Raw genomic sequence first — 18065 nt, forward strand, 5'->3', positions numbered from 1 at the left:
TCCACCTTCCTCAAACAATCTTATTGTACACCAGTCTTTCTCCGTCAATCGAGTAAGGTAAATGATGTTGGTAAATCCGATTTTGGGTGCTTTCACGCAACTAGTAAAAGGGAATCGATTTTTCTTCATGAAAATCACATGTAAACAAAACGAGTTTAGGTTTTGTTGTAGTTGCTAATAATACCATAATTAAACGCCTTATTGATCAATTAATTTTGGTTTTTTACGATTTTCTTCAAAGAGAAATTATTATCATGGTTTGTCCACCTCTGATCATGGTTTGTCCGGTTTCAAAAATCACAATTTTTGAATGAAAAACACCAAATTTTCAAATAGATGTTGCATTTCTCATTGCTCGAGTTTATTGTCATCATATTGGTCCATTAATAATTTAGGCTTGCCTAAATTTTCTTTTCTTTGGCATTTTAAAGGTGAACAGCGCTCAACACAGAGATTTTTTTTTCTGCTTCGCGCGAAGGACAACAAAACAAAACAAACAAACTGCAGCGCCAAGCGGATGCCAGAGTAATCATGTGGACTAACCAACATCAGAGAGTCGGACAAGCCATGATCAGAATTGAGTTCATCGAGATGCCTTAATTGCATGATTTAGATATATTAGGCTGTCAAAAAAGTCCTGCGATATTTCCGCGAGGTGTCGTTGTAAGCGTGTAGTTCTAGTTGTATTCATTGTATCGAGTCATACTATAGCTTGTTGGAAAGGTATTTTTGCGCTATAATATAGTCCTTGACAGTGTTTTGTTTGGTTAAGGCGTTCGTGAGTTATAGTGTCGCAAATATGGAGCAAAATAAAGAGAAAATCCGACATATTTTACAGTACTACTATGACAAAGGCAAAAATGCATCTCAAAAAATAAAATTTGTGCAGTTTATGGACCCGATACAGTTTCCATTTCCACCGCACAACGATGGTTTCAACGTTTTCGTTCTGATGTAGAGGTCGTCGAAGATGCGCCACGCTCCGGAAGGCCTGTCGTCGAAAATTGCGACAAAATCGCTGAATTAGCCGATAAAGACCGGCATAGTAGCAGCCGTAGCATCGGCCAAGAGCTGGGGATAAGTCATCAAACCGTTATTAACCATTTGAAGAAGCTTGGATTCACAAAGAAGCTCGATGTATGGGTGCCACACACGTTGACGCAAAAAAACATCTTTGACCGTATCGACGCATGTGAATCGTTGCTGAATCGCAACAAAATCGACCCGTTTCTGAAGCGAATGGTGACTGGCGATGACAAGTGGGTCACTTACGACAACGTGAAGCGCAAACGGTCGTGGTCGAAGCCCGCTGAAGCGGCTCAGACGGCGGCCAAGCCCTCATTAACGGCCAGGAAGGTTCTGCTGTGTGTTTGGTGGGATTGTCAAGGAATAATCTATTATGAGCTTCTTCCCTATGGCCAAACGCTCAATTCGTACCTGTACTGCCAACAACTGGACCGCTTGAAGGTAGCACTCATGAAGAAGGACCATCTTTGATAAACAGAGGCCCCATTGTCTTCCATCAGGACAACGCCAGGCCACACACTTCTTTGGTGACGCGCCAGAAGCTCCGGGAGCTCGGATGGGAGGTTCTTTTGCATCCGCCGTATAGTCCAGACCTTGCACCAAGTGACTACCACCTGTTTTTGTCCATGGCGAACGAGCTAGGTAGTCAGAAGTTAGCCACAAAAGAGGCCTGTGAAAATTGGCTATCCGAGTTTTTTGCCAATAAGGAAGCGAGCTTCTATAACAGGGGTATTATGAAGTTGGCATCTCGTTGGGAACAAGTCATCGAACAAAACGGCGCATATTTGACTTAAAACAGATGATTGTAACTAATTTTATGAACAAATGAAAATTCAAAAAAAAATACCGCAGGACTTTTTTGACAGCCTAATATAAAACTGATACAAACGGTGTGCATGCATAATTTTTACAATATTTGTAAGTGTTATAATCCAGAAAAGGTCTGAATACGTATCAAATAATTATCTGTTAATTGATTAAAGTTAGCTCAAATGAGGGGCGCATTGACGCCAATAGAAGATGGATTTTATAAACCTACTGTAAATCATGAAAAATATAATTTTGTTTATATGTTTTGAACCATTTCTATATATACATGATTTGACACAGGTGTGCTGAACTAGAACATTTAAAAAGTGGACAAACCAAGATCATATTTTACGACCGGACGAACCAGCATAATTCACCTTACCTTTCGCTTGTCCTCTGAATAAGATGGTTATCACTAACATTAAAACCGCACATTTTTCATGTATCTCGTAGAAAAACCAATCCGAACTAATCTTTTGAAAAAAATATTTACAGAATTACATAATAAGTGAACATAAAAAATAAAGTGTCATTGACATGTACTATATTCACAAAATATTCACGTTTTTGAGCTATTTTTTGTCAAAAAAGTGAGTTCGATGATTGTTAGCAAAATAAAACATATCTTTATTATTTTGATAAAATGTTAAGGGCAAAATGAGTAATGGATTTTTTATTTATCTAATAACAGTCAAGAGTACAAAAAGTCTTTCCCAAGATCGTGACAAACGCCTAACTCTTGCAATATAATAGAGGTATTGGTGGCAATGTGGTTAGTAGGGGTAAGATGGTCAGTTGCTTGTTTAGTAGTGTTACTATTTACTATTGATGCCGTATCGACAATCGCATTATGTTTGAAGAGTTTTATGACAATACTTCTCAGTAAATCTGTCACATATCAAAGTATAAATAAAAACATAAATTTCTCTCTCCGTATCCAGTCGAATGTAATCTTGTGCGCATTGTATTTGAGGAATTTCCCCTAAAATTTAGCTTATTCGACCTGATTTCTTCGACAAATCATCAGTTTGGACGACATGTTTGGGATAACTCTATGTGTCCTTTTGACCGAAAACCGACCAGAAGTAGGAGCAAGACAAAGGCCGTGTAAAATCCATTGTGTAAACGTTCGGCCTCATGTTGATATGCCGATTGGCGATTATTTGGAAAATAATAGGCGACAAGTTTTGTCCCATTCACATTCACTATATTTTAATGTCACTTCCAATTTCCACTTCATTCGATCGATACAAAGAGCTTTTACAAGGATATTCTTTATTTCAGAACGGCCAAAAAAACAAAGTTTCCATAAATTGCCAGAGTAAGATGTTCTTCCATTTAAATAGAGCATCCATTTCCACTCGATATCCTAGGCCTTTTAGTTGTATTACCGTTATGTACAGACATGATGTCCTTCTATTTTTCTCTCATTTCCCAAACTTGAGAATTCGTTCCACTTTTTGTCCATCTGTATCAAATAGTCTGCTTTATCTGAAGATTGATGGCGTCATCCGTAGAAAAACAAACAATCCATAATATATATCTCTATCACCCTACTAGTATATTTGGTACTGATTTTGATTGATGAATTGGGTTCTCAATCATGTCTAACATTATGAAAAAAGTGCTTCTCTATGAATGTACAGTACACCGTAGATATGATTCAAATTTTATAAACAGAAAAACTCGAAATACAACTAAGTTGACTACTCAAGGGTGGTCTCTTTCGAATTCCTCTCCACATTCTCAAAATATTTATTCGCCATAATTTAATCAAAACATTGTTTGCTTATGTTATAACCGAAATCTGGAACATAAATCTGTCCACCCGAGCATGCAAATTTTGGATTGCATTGCCGCCTGTGGCGACATGTGTCGCAGATAATTAAGTCAAACTAAAATAGAATATGGGCTATATTTAAAATTCATCCTTGTGCCAATCGCCAAATTACGGTGTGCTGTATGGAATGAAAACCAAACGAACTTTAGTTCGTTCGACACCAGGCACAACAGCGCAGCGGCCGGTGGAAATTTGAAATATCACATTTGAATTCGACTCGAGGAGTTGTGTGTAAAAACAACACCGCCGGGCGGCTTGTAGTTAATATGTTTTCAACGTACACAACAGCTAAATATTTACCAAATGGAGACGGGTTTGATGTGTGGTGTACGAGTAGTGAATGTGACTTGCCCCAGAGCGAAGCGCACATTGCTATGAACGTTTTTGGCTGACGACGAGAAATGCATTTTCTGGTTGCAGCTTCCACTGCAGAGCAGTGATTGCAGCGTTGATCAGATGTTCGCAAGAAGGGTACACGTGCAATTGGATCGGATGAAATGCGTGCGGAAGGTCATGGCGTTTGGACGAATTTCGGCTTTTTGGAAGCGAATGGGTGAATGTGACGTGACACATTCACACCTCAATCAAGTCCATGAAGTTTTCTGCCTTGTCTACAGCAATAGTGTCAGTGGGGATTGTCTAATTCGTAGCTACCGAGATAGATGTGACGGAAAGTGAAACATTCACTGAGTGCTCGTCAACAACATCCTGGAGAAGAAGACTCTGGGTGCCGATAACGTTCTCGTTTTTGCATAATGCATACGTAATCTCGTGCATTATCACGTTTCGCTGGTGCACACTTGAATAAATTTGTCTCGGAAGCCACTGTCGAAGGATGGTTTGAATTCATTGCTGCTAAATGGGAATTATGCACGGTGAATCGATGTTTGCGTTGACATTTCCATTTGCATTGATCGGAATCATTTGACAAAACAATTTCCAACCATGACGCAAGTATACTAGTCATGGTTCTGCTGGCATTTTCAGATTACATTACAAATATGAAAATTATGAATATACACCTCGCAAAATTTATAGAGGTACTAGTACAAATTCGGTATCCATTTTGTTTTTTTGGACTTAGCTCTTGGCCAATGCTCGGAATTTCTTCATATTATGTCAGCTTATGAAGGGATCTATTGCGGACATTTCCACGCATACCGATTTCAAAAATCTTGATTTGGCTCGGAGCTTTGAGCATAAAAGTGAAACAACTCAAATTCAAGTACCTGATATGCCTGGGTATAAATTTGGCACCCCATTATTTATTTTTTCAAATTAAAAGAATCGTCCTGAAATCACTGAAAAATGTATTTTTTTACATTTTCATACAAAATAGAAGTGAAGTACACTATCTTACATAAATTAATTCAACTTTGACGAAAAAGCATGCAATTTACAAAACAGAGAGGAACAAAAAACGATTTTTTCGAGAAAAAGTGAACAAATTTCATCTCGATTTATTTCTAAAAAAGTAAAACGAATCAAAATTCTTTACAAAAGTCGCAAGCGTAGCTGTATGGGCATGCAATACTTAGCATAGTGTATCGTCAACACTATGTTTACATTGGGGTGCCAAATTACCCGCATACCGAATTTTCACTTTGGAATGAAATCTATGAAATTTGTGATTAAAATCTCGATACACTTACTCGAATTCGTGGAAGAACATCAATTTCTTGATCCAAATCAGCTTTAATATTTAAAATCGGTTCACTACGGTTGTGCCATTAACGAACAAGAGTTATTAGAGTGAAGGGTTAATAATCAGAATCCACTTGGGTAAGTGATGTGGTTTGTAAACGTGGGGTCACAATCTCTCGACGAAACAAAATTCGGAAAGTCATATTTATTTCAACACGCGATGACGGAGGATATCAAACCATATTTTTAGCACAGGTCGAAAAAATGTGCTTCAATATAGGCTTCTGTATTTCTTTTTAGTTACACTTATAAACCACACCAACTGGTAGTAAACACAGTAGAAGAACTCTACTATACAAGTTATTGTATAGTCAGCAACAGCAAGGCAGCAACAAAAAATAATGTGTTTATTAAATAGTCTTTACAATTTAGAAGGTCGCTTCACGACCACCATCTTCTATTACTTTTTGGTTCGTTTCTCAAGTGAGTTCACTCTTGTCTTCTTCTTCTTCAATGGCACTAACGTTCCTAGAGGAACTTCGCCGTCTCAACGTAGTATTACTTGCGTCATTTTTATTAGTACTTAGTTGAGATTTCTACGCCTTGAATGCATTCTGAGTGGCAAGCTCTAGAATACGCATGATCACAGTGCAAGTCGGAGGAAATTTCTTTGACGAAAAATTCCCCCGACCAGAACGGGAATCGAACCCGAACACCCGGCATGTTAGTTATGACGCTAACCACTCGGCCACGGGAGCACTAGAGTTCACTCTTGTACATACAACAAATTAGTGAATAGACTTAAATGAACAAAATCCTCCTAATTATAAAAAAAAAATCAGCATATTCTTTTTCATAGAACTATTACAGCAGGGACTCGATTATATACAGTTTTTGATTTCTTTTCACTATATAATATAAGCCTGTATATAATCGAGTCAAAAAAAATTTTTGTTTATTTGTTTTTTTTGCACCCATTTTTGGTTTTTTCAAAATAAAATAGGAATTTGATTTTTGATTCATCCCCTTAAAGTCAGAAAACACCTTTCTCACATGAAAAATTAAATTTATCCAGATTCTCTGAGGAGGTGATAGACAATCATATTTGATGAAAAATCTTCCTACGCATATGTTCGAATTTCAACAATGACAGTGTTATAGACTTTTTTTGTTTCGGACTCTGTTGCCTCAAACTGGCTCTACATTAAAAAGTATGCCACGGAAGACGATTCTGATGCTTTCATTTGAAAGATGAGAATATTTAGTACAGGATATAGTAGTGGAACAACTAAATTAGTGGATTTTAATAACATTTTGGGAGTGAAAAACTTAAAAGTTTATAATTTTTAATGTGTTATTATTAATTTTATCCTAAAAATTTATATTAAACTAGATTGTTTCTATCGATTAAATTGAAGCTCTTTAATCACTCTACAATTTGTTCTTTGACACCCAACTTCTATCTTTCTTAATTTGGCTGCAATATCGATGGAAACAATTCCTTGAATTTCCAAGCAGAATCGTCAATAATCTCGATTTTTACCCCACTGTACATGTAATAGCCACTTAAACTGCACCTTAACGATGAAAGGTTACATTTCTTCTTGAAATAAGTCATATTTAAAATTTAAAAACAAATGTTTTTTCCAAATTTTATATAATCGAGTCCAAAATTGTATATAATCGAATCACATATAATCGAGTCTGTATATAATCGAGTCCGACCTGTATTATCTGTTTGACTAATTTTGCGTAAGACCTGTAGCAACTGTCAATTTCCAAGTGCTCCCATGGCCGAGAGGTTAGCGTCACACATTACTACGCGGGGGGTTCGGGTTCGATTCCCATTCTAGTCGGGGTTTTTTTTCGTCAAATAGATAGATAGATAGAGGTAAACACAATGTTGTAGTACTAGTTATTTGAGATATCTTTGTAGAACAAAATTTTTTTCTATCTCTTGAAATATAGCGCCTTTTTTCTAAGTTACGTTAAGGTCGCCATGAAAAAAACTATTTTTTTTGCTCTAACTTTTATATTTAAAATTCTACATACAAACTGTCTCCGGAAGACTTTTAGAGCTTACTAATACAAATATTTTGCGGTGCAGAACTTGTCAATATCTCAACTTTACTCAAAGTTATTCATATTTCTTCCCAAAAAATATGCTCTCTTCAATTGTTTGTCATTAACAAAGTTTATTGACGGCATTTGCAAGAGCATAATCCACTCTTCATGATGTGTGATTTTCAACAATATGTTATTTCTTGTGTTTGAGTAAATTAAAATTGAAATCAAGAGTTTTTGGGTAAACAAACATTAATAACTTTAAGTAGGATTAAGATATTAACAAGTTCTGCATCGCAAAATGTTGGAATTGATAAGCTCTAAAAGTCATACGAAGACAGTTTTGATATAGAATTTGAAATATAAAAGTTAGAGCAAAAAACCCCGTTTTTTCATGGTCACCCTAAGCAACTTAAAAAAAAAACGCGCAAAATCGATTATATTAAAAGATAGGAAAAAGCTTTGTTCTACAAAGTTGTTTAAAATTATTGGAGCTAAGAAGAAATTTCAACTAAGTATTGATAAGTGGTACAAGTTGATACCTATGTTGAGAATGGGAATGAAAAATACCAGGAATACACGTGAGATGCTCGGTTTGTGATTTTCGTTTTCATGAAAACCCTGAACATTGGATTCCAACAACTCTATGATCCTGTATCATTCTCTAAATGAGACTCAATAAGCTACATATCACCCTGTATGTAATACTAGAGAAATCATACTCTGCCATACAAATGAAACACAAATTTGTGCAGAATTCGAGAACTAATCAATACAACGGAACAAAATTTGGCATGTGGAGGTTTCAGGGAGCACGAAACGTTTCTATGGTAGTCCGAGACTCCTCCCCCACTCTAAAGGGAGTGGGGGAGGAGTCTCAAAAGGAGGGGACAAATGAAACACGAATTTCTGCATAACTTGATAACTAATCAAGCAAATACAGCCAAATACAGGCATGTGAAGGTGTTAGAGGGAACGAAACAAATTTTCACATAACTCGAAAACTAATGAATTAAATGGATGCAAATTTGGTGTTTGTAGGTTTCAGGAAGTACGAAACGTTTCCATGGTGGTTCAACAGTCCTCCCTGCTCTTTAAAGGGGGGGGGTGCCTTACAAATGAAACACAAACTTATGCATAACTCGAGAACTAATTAAGCAAATGGAACCAAATTTCGACACTACTTCCCCTCTCGATAGGGGAAAGGGGCTGCCGTACAAACGAAACTCAATTTTTTGCATAACTCGAGAACTAATCGACAAATGGAACCAAAATATGTCTATGATGGTATGACACTCCTCCCTTCTCTGTGATGGGAAGGGGGGGGGGATCCCATAAAAATATCAAACATATTTCAACCAACCATATTCGGACCCAATGAACGAGTAATGACGAGTTTTGGTAGAAGTATTAGGAAACTTATAATAAGAGGAATTTTTTTTTATCCCATTTATTTATTTAAGGCTCATTAGCATTTTAGCTGTAACAGAGCCGAATTTTAGTCGTGTACATGCACATGGTTATCATATATCTATAATTAGCACATTACACAGTTGCCATTCGCCAGTATTTCTTCTATACCATTCATATGGTACATTCAGACAGTAGCCATTTAGGCGTAAGAGTATTCTTTCTTTTCTTCCATTATCCAGTTGGACCACCGGACAGCAGAGACAGTTGATTGATCATTGTTGAGTTATTTATAGAACAACAGCCCTATGTGTCTTGCAGAGCAGAGCAGTTGTATGGATAAATCGATCTTATTTCGACCGTGGATCGATCTCCGTCGCTGATGATTGTTGCGTGGACGTAGTTATTCTGTAACAACACAAAGATGGTCAATGAGGGTCCTGAGTTTTGAACTCACGATCGATCGCTTACTAAGCGAACGCGCAACCAATGTGGCTACAGAGACCCCCCTAAGAGGAAATTGTAAAGGATCAATTAGAACGTTGAACGTTCGTTCTTTAAAAAAACGTGGATGTTTGAAAGTATTCATAACAAAAAATCCATTCTGGGCGGGACGAAGTTTACCGAGTCAGCTAGTATTCAATAAAAACTATCCTTCTTAACACGGCATACGGTCGAGTTTCAAAAATGAAAGAGTTATGGATTTTCTTTTGTTTTGGGCTCTGCTTGCCTCAAACTGACTCTACTTCAAAAAGTAGGCTACGTAGGACCATTTTTTTGCTTTCCGTAGAAAAATTAGAACATCTCATAGGGAATAAAGTTGTGAAACGTCTTCATTAGTGGATTCAAGTTACATTTTGGAAGTAAAAACCATAAAAGTTAGTGCTTTTAAAGGTGTTATTATTAATTTTATCCCAAAAAGTCATGACAAACTTGATTGTTTGTTTCGTTGGCTGTTTCTAAAGGGTGTGTCACATCAAATTGCATCACGAAAAAAACGCTGTAGAAATTTTTTGCATAACTCGAGAACTAATCGACAAATGGAACCAAAATATGTCTATGATGGTATGACACTCCTCCCTTCTCTGTGATGGGAAGGGGGGGGGGATCCCATAAAAATATCAAACATATTTCAACCAACCATATTCGGACCCAATGAACGAGTAATGACGAGTTTTGGTAGAAGTATTAGGAAACTTATAATAAGAGGAATTTTTTTTTATCCCATTTATTTATTTAAGGCTCATTAGCATTTTAGCTGTAACAGAGCCGAATTTTAGTCGTGTACATGCACATGGTTATCATATATCTATAATTAGCACATTACACAGTTGCCATTCGCCAGTATTTCTTCTATACCATTCATATGGTACATTCAGACAGTAGCCATTTAGGCGTAAGAGTATTCTTTCTTTTCTTCCATTATCCAGTTGGACCACCGGACAGCAGAGACAGTTGATTGATCATTGTTGAGTTATTTATAGAACAACAGCCCTATGTGTCTTGCAGAGCAGAGCAGTTGTATGGATAAATCGATCTTATTTCGACCGTGGATCGATCTCCGTCGCTGATGATTGTTGCGTGGACGTAGTTATTCTGTAACAACACAAAGATGGTCAATGAGGGTCCTGAGTTTTGAACTCACGATCGATCGCTTACTAAGCGAACGCGCAACCAATGTGGCTACAGAGACCCCCCTAAGAGGAAATTGTAAAGGATCAATTAGAACGTTGAACGTTCGTTCTTTAAAAAAACGTGGATGTTTGAAAGTATTCATAACAAAAAATCCATTCTGGGCGGGACGAAGTTTACCGAGTCAGCTAGTATTCAATAAAAACTATCCTTCTTAACACGGCATACGGTCGAGTTTCAAAAATGAAAGAGTTATGGATTTTCTTTTGTTTTGGGCTCTGCTTGCCTCAAACTGACTCTACTTCAAAAAGTAGGCTACGTAGGACCATTTTTTTGCTTTCCGTAGAAAAATTAGAACATCTCATAGGGAATAAAGTTGTGAAACGTCTTCATTAGTGGATTCAAGTTACATTTTGGAAGTAAAAACCATAAAAGTTAGTGCTTTTAAAGGTGTTATTATTAATTTTATCCCAAAAAGTCATGACAAACTTGATTGTTTGTTTCGTTGGCTGTTTCTAAAGGGTGTGTCACATCAAATTGCATCACGAAAAAAACGCTGTAGAAATTTAATTTTTAGGAATTATATCTTCAGCTTTCGCTTATAATCAGATAAGATATGATATAGATCACGTTGGCCATGCTTCACTGTCAATTTTTCGTAAATTTGGAAAAATGTCGTCGAACGAAAAAGAGCGTCGTGAATTAATCCTGTGCACTCATTTCGAGAATCAGGAGTTGTCACATCGGGACATCGGTAAGATGCTGGGAATTGTCCAATCCACGGTCAGCAGAGTACTAAAACGATACTTCGAGAACCTAACCATCGACCGGAAGGTGAAGAACGGTAAAAATGGATGCTCCGTCAGTGAAAAAGATCACAAGCGCGTAGTTAAGCAGTTTAGACGTGATCCGAGAAGTTCGGTCCGGGACGTCGCCAATAAGCTGAATTTGTCAAGTTAATCCGTCCAGCGGACCAAGCAGCGGGAGGGCCTGCGTACATACAAGGTTCAGAAGGCTCCTAACCGCGACGAAAGGCAAAACATGGTGGGGAAGACGCGAGCCCGGAAGCTGTTCACCGAAATGCTGACGAAGCCGCATTGCCTGGTAATGGACGACAAAACCTACGTCAAAGCGGACTTTCGTCAGCTGCCGGGCCTGTTGTTCTTCTCCGCAGAGGACAAATTCAGCGTTCCGGAGGAGATTCGCCAGCAGAATCTATCCAAGTTTGCCAAAAAGTACATGGTGTGGCAAGCGATCTGCTCTTGCGGAAAGCGGAGCGCCCCCTTCGTGATGACCGGCACGGTAAACGGGCAGGTTTACCTTAAGGAGTGCCTATAGAAGCGCTTACTACCACTATTGAAGCAGCACGAGGGCTCGACCATCTTCTAGCCGGATCTCGCTTCGTGCCACTATTCAAAGGACGTGTTGGAGTGGTACGAAGCCAACGGGGTCACCTTCGTGCCAAAGGAAATGAACCCGCCCAATAGAACTATTGGGAGCTTCGCCCAATAGAGAAATATTGGGCGATTATGAAGCAGGCCCTCCGGAAGAACCCAAAAGTTGTCAAATCGGAGGTGGACTTTAAGAGAAAATGGATTTCTGTTAAAAAAATGAGTGGGTTATATCTATGATATAACCGCAAGGTTGACGTGGAACTACCTTAGCTTAGCAATCATTCGTTTGTATTGATTAAATTCTTGATTGAATGAAACAGTTTCCAAATTCAATTGAGTTCAATATATTTGCTCTGTGAGTGAAAAAAATGAACAAATGCCGTGTAAAGTCAATTCATTTAATGTGATTGATTGTTCTTCGTTACAAGTAAATTTAATGACGGACCTTTTACGTTTGGTATGATGACTAGAACAAAATATATGTACGGAAGAATTATCAAACGTTTGATGAACCAGCCTAAGGCTGAAAATCTTTATCAATAAAGACAAAAAAAATTATCAAACGATTATTTTATTTTACATTTCCCTCTGAAGTTTACATCCCAAAAGTGTACATACTTCTCGAATCTCGAATTTGCTTGAAACTGGGAAGTTCATTCGCTTCTAGTGTCTGCACGATTTTCCCAGGTTCCTAAGTTTATAAGATCATGTTAGGACAGACATATTCCACTCTGCACAAAGGTAAGCGAGGACAAAAGTACTCGCAGTTTGCATTTATTTGCAGAGCCGATTTCCCCAGAAACCTCGGTTTTGAAGTCTGTGTTAGGGAAACACATTTCAATCGGAACAAAAATACCCCCGATTTGTATGAATTCGCAATGCCGATTTCCCCACGCTCCATGGATTTGAAGTCTGTGTTAGGGAAACACATTCCAGTCGGAACAAAAATACCCCCGACTAGCATGAATTTGAAATACCGATTTCTCCAGGCACCTTGGTTTAGAAATCTCTATTAGGGAACACATTTCGGTGGGAACAAAAGCTCCCCCTACTTTCGTGTGTTCTTCTTCTTCTTTTTGGCTTTAAGAGGGTTTAAACTTTTCAGTTCACTCGCCTCTAGGCTCTTTCGTGTGTTTGCAATGCCGATTTCGCTGCTTGGTTTTAAAGTCTGTGTTAGGGAACATTTTTCGATGAGAACAAAAGTCCCCCTACTTTCATGTATTTGCAATGCCGATTTCCCAAAGGCTGCTTGGTTTTGATGGCTGTGTTAGGGAAACCGTAAATCGGGCCAATCAAAACGATGCAGTTAGGGCGTTTAGATAACGCCTAATATTTTACAGTTATTCAATTGTTTATCTAATGAAAAACAAAATTTTGTTAGTTGCGATAGATGCGTAGAAATATTACCTATCAAGTGATGCAAACATTTCTCCTATCCAGTACGTAATGTTCGAGCTATAAGCATTCGAAATCTTTCATTTTTTCCTGCATTCTGTGTTTCTGTGTTTCTGGTTTTCATTTTACCCTCCATATATTCCGGTTAGACGTAGTCCCACGTCAAAAAACCACAACCTGACGTTGTACAGAACCTTATGAACGGGGTAAAGAGGAAGGTGCGAGCATACGGGCTTGGGCTCGAAGTATGAATAAAAAGAAAATTCCAAAAGTTGTTTAATAGTTTTTATTTTACTGTCTAAAATTTTCAAAAGGATCGGTCTACTGGGCGAATTTCTACAGCGTTTTTTCCGTGATGCAATTTGATGTGACACACCCTTTATCGTGCAAATTGAAGATCTCTATGCGCTCTACAATTTGTTCTTTGGCATCCAACTTCTTTCATAATTTCGTTGCAATATAATTTTAAACTATTCAACAACTTTGTCGGACATTGTATTTTAATCAGACAGCTGGCTTCTCGAGAGTAGATTGATCATAAAATAATGAAAATTGTATATATTTGTTTTGGCCTCTACCGTATGGACAAAGTTTTAAATAAAATCGGAGAGGGATAATTTAGCGTGTAATTGCTCTATATTGAAGATAATTTTTTTTCAACGTAGGACTACGTCTTTGATTCATATATGGGGGGTCACTCTACGAAAAATGTAACGAAAAATCAAGAGGTTTCAAATACATATTGCGCCGAATCGAACAATTTAGTGAACAATTTAACGAATAAAAGAAGTATATTTTGCAAACGATTGCGAAGCAAATTCATGCATAATGCATTCTTTCTTTCAGCGCAAATGAACTAATGTCTTCTAGAGACAATTTGTATTCAAATCGCTTGAAGTTCTCCAGAATTTGAAGTAAAAATCGCTTTGTTGTTGAATTTATTTTGTATGCTTATGGAGTTTCTGCTTGGAAAGCCCTACTTCTTCCGTTTTTTTCGGATCGAATGAGTCGGAATGTCGCAACGTTTGACTGCTATTTACATTCTGATCTATTATGGCAATAAGCTTAAGTGCGCAAGTGGTGCAATAAACCTGTACTAGCAGTTACAGAACGTGTCAGGCGGCACAAAAAACGAAAGCTAGGAGAAACAGTCTCATTGACGTCTGAAGCTGCTGGCTCATCATCCACCGTTGCGGATGATACATCTTATCACTTCAATTGTTACAACCGGCTTGAGGGATATCAATACATATAACAAACATCCCTTTTCAAGACCATCATTTGGAGTTTCAACAGATTTCTGAACGATAAAAAAATAAAAAAATGCATTGTAATTAAAATTGTTGTGAGTAGACGTTGGCGTAGAGTCGTTTGTCGTTGAGACGTTGAGTAGCAGATTACTTTTACCATATTGTTACAAATTCACACCATTCAAGTTTTCTATGTGAATTGTGGTTATCTCTGTCAATTCAAAAAATTGTAAGGGGTTGTATCTAGGACACGACCGCATATTTTCGACGTAGAACTACTCAATTATATTATGCAGTCCACTTGTTTACCACTTCGAATATTATTTTAAAATGCATCGAAATTTTTGTAATAAAAAATATTCTTGGTTACAAATAAATTTTATGAACGTCCTTTTACGTTCGATATGATGCCTAGGACTATCAAAATATATGAACGGAAGAATTGTCAAACGATCATTGTATTTCACATTTCACTCTGAAAATATTGCATTTCTCATGTTTACGTAGTTCTCGAGCCGCGAAAGTTCATTCACCTCTAGTATCTGAAATGACGATTTTCCCAGGCTTCTCAGTTTTAAAGTACGTTTTAGGGAAACATATTCCTGTCTTCATAACGACAAGCGACTACAAAAGTACTCAACACCAAAAAATACCCTCGACTTGCATGTATTTGCAAAGCGGATTCCCCCAGACGCATTAATTTTGAAGTTCGTGTTAGGGAAACACAGCTCGGTGGGAACAAAAATACCCCCGACTTGCATGTATATTTGCAGAACGGATTTCCACATCGATTTTGAAGTCTGTTTTGGGAAAATCATAAATCGGGCCAATCAAAATTTGGCAGTTATGGCGTTTAAAGAACGCTAGACATTTTACAGTCATTCAATTGTTCATCTCATGAAAAATAACATTTTATTAATTGTGATAGACGCGTAAAAATATTTCCTATCAATTGTTGCAAACATCTTCCCGATCTGTTAAGAAATGTTCAAGTTATAAGCATTCGAAATACGGGTAGGGTTAGCACATAAATCTGTAGAACAAATGTATGGAAAAAAAGAAGTCCTTCCAGTTTTCATGAATTTAAACCTTTAGAGAATAGCGAATTGTAATGCATAGCATATCAAACAAATCTTAGAGAATTTCCGATTCGATTGGTATGCAAATCATGAGAATTCGTTCACAGTGGAAATGGTTATTAACGTTAACTTTATTTCATAAAAACGTGACCTGTTTTCTGATTTGGCACCCTTCCTGAAAGACGTAGTCCTACGTCAAAAAATCAAATGACCTCAACCGGGTTGTATAACTTTCTCTCAACACTGTACTGTGAATCACACTTACATCATTTGCGTGGGAAAACTATCGAAAACAGCAACTATTCAGCAGCAAAAGTGGGTAAGCTTCAACAACATGGACGCAAAATAGCGTGGTATCACGCATTTCGTATGTTTTTTTTAAATGTTGCTACGAGTCCTCGAACATAGACCGATGGAAACAATTTCTATTCTAACGAAAAGCCACCTGTACAGGTAAGCCAATGAATTACAACATCATTGTATGCTAATCGCTTTGATAAAAAGGCAATAAAATCAAGCAAAAGCAGTACTGATGATTTGTTGATGTTGACACACATGAAAATTTGTTCAAATAGAAACCCAGAATCAAGGTTCATTGTGTAGAAACAGTACAGTGTTATTATAACGTCACCTAGCAAAAAATATGAACAACTGGCAAACGGAACTACCTTCAAGAACTGTTTGTTTTCTCAAGTGTTCACAGCACAGCCGGCGTTCAAAGACAGAAAAATGAACTTGCTAATAGATTTTGTAATTATGGTTTGTGGACGCTATAGAGCGCTATAATTTATGCACGTCAATGTCGTGACTATTGTTACAGTAATTGAAAAAAATTACAACTATCAATCTTCAATAACGATAGCTTTTTTACACAATGTAAACAAAACATTTTAACACTGCTTTGTATGTAAGTGTAAACTGTAAAGTATTACGTCAAACAAATCGATTTGTAAAACATCCAATCTTCGAACTACCATCAACCCATTTAAGTTCATCAAATTGTCATATGGCTCTTGCATATGATCTGAATGGCTGGCTTCCCATCGATATTTTTATCCATTTTATCTGCCGCCTTCCATGGACTTCGGATACATACTCTCAGCATGGGATAAGTGAGACAAAGCCCGGGGAACGATCGACCCATATCGATGGGTAGCATCTATGCCGACACCGGGCGGTTAGTGCTCGGCTGTATATTGTATGCACATGCCGTGGTAAACCCCGACGAAGACACTTCAGCAAACATAAACCATAACACCAACACCAGTGTCTAGCGTGGCTGCAACATCAATGGTTGCAGTGTATTCCTGCAATGATTCATCGCCACAAGCGTTTCGCCGACTTATTCACAGATCAATCGTTATTTACCTTCCCTTGGCTTTTGGAAAAATCCCAAATTCGTTACGAAACTGATGTCAAAATCACAAAGAAACGATCGATTCGTGTCTGCTGCTCCTTCACCGGCTGTCGGGATATCGGACGCAATTCGGCGATTCCTCCACACCACGTTAAGCTGTCATCGGCAGAGTTGCACGTGGCTCCGTTGTATATTTAGCCCCTGCCATGTACTTGGACTCACTTGGTTTCACACTACAATTATTACGGTTTCAATTCACACTACACATACAGTAGCCTCCTCTCTTCTCATCAACATTATGGTAAACTTTCATTAAATACACAAACACTGGACAAACAGCACTTAACACAACAAAGGTAAATTTCCATGAGCTACCCAACAAAATGTATTTAACAACAACATCCGAACTCCTCTTGCGAGTGATGACAATTCGCAAAAGTCACAGTAGTCACTATCAGCAGCTTCGCTCGGCGATTGTACGGAAACGAAATAAAAACCCGCGCGAATTTCAACCATCTGAGCGGACAGCTGAATGAAAACTACGTTTGTTCAAAAATACGGTTAGCAATCGACGTTTGGTGGCAAAAATGAACTGAATGAATGAGTGAATGAAAGCACTAGAGAGGAATCTCCGAACTGAACCAACGGTACGAGTGAACACCCTCGCAAGCAGACACAGCAAAAGGAACAAAAAATAATGAATCTTACAAACCAAATAATCCGTACAAGGGTACTAGTACGTATAATGGGGGGAAACACGCAATGAATGAATATGATATAATGAATGAACGTCAGAGTCGATGCGATTGTACGTAACAGATGACGCATGTAAGGAACGTTTTTAGCAACATGAATGCCAAATAAAAACGAGATTAATTCTAAACCATTAACTATCGTGATTTGGTTGGATTTGTTGTTATAGGTTGAGTTCAACTTACAGGGGATGGACAAGAGTTGAAGGGTTGTATCCGAGATATGACCGCATAGGTGACATAGAAATACGTAAAAATATTTGTTGCATGTTGATTTTGAATATACAGTGACGTCTCGATTATATCACTGGGCGTTTTTATCACGTCTCGTTTTCATCACTCTCGAATTTATCACTGAAAATGTTTCGCTTTTATCACTTTTTTCGAATTATATGAAAAGTTCAATTTTTCC

General features: G+C 37.7%; 1 protein-coding gene across 20 annotated transcripts in view; it reads right to left on the reverse strand.

The window, feature by feature from the left end:
• The window catches only part of LOC129778134 (sodium/hydrogen exchanger 3), a 195809-nt gene that overhangs the window by 139730 nt on the left and 38014 nt on the right, over nt 1-18065 (reverse strand). For 18 of the 20 annotated variants that reach the window (XR_008743378.1, XM_055784854.1, XM_055784861.1 and 15 more), the window contains exon 1: nt 16913-17426. The exons of the other annotated variants lie outside the window; for them this stretch is intronic. The gene's annotated coding sequence lies outside the window, so the exon portion shown is untranslated. Of the gene's footprint in view, nt 1-16912; nt 17427-18065 lie in introns of those variants that run through there. 20 annotated transcript variants of the gene reach the window in all.

Source organism: Toxorhynchites rutilus, chromosome 3 (assembly GCF_029784135.1).
Source record: "Toxorhynchites rutilus septentrionalis strain SRP chromosome 3, ASM2978413v1, whole genome shotgun sequence".
NCBI lineage: Eukaryota > Metazoa > Arthropoda > Insecta > Diptera > Culicidae > Toxorhynchites > Toxorhynchites rutilus.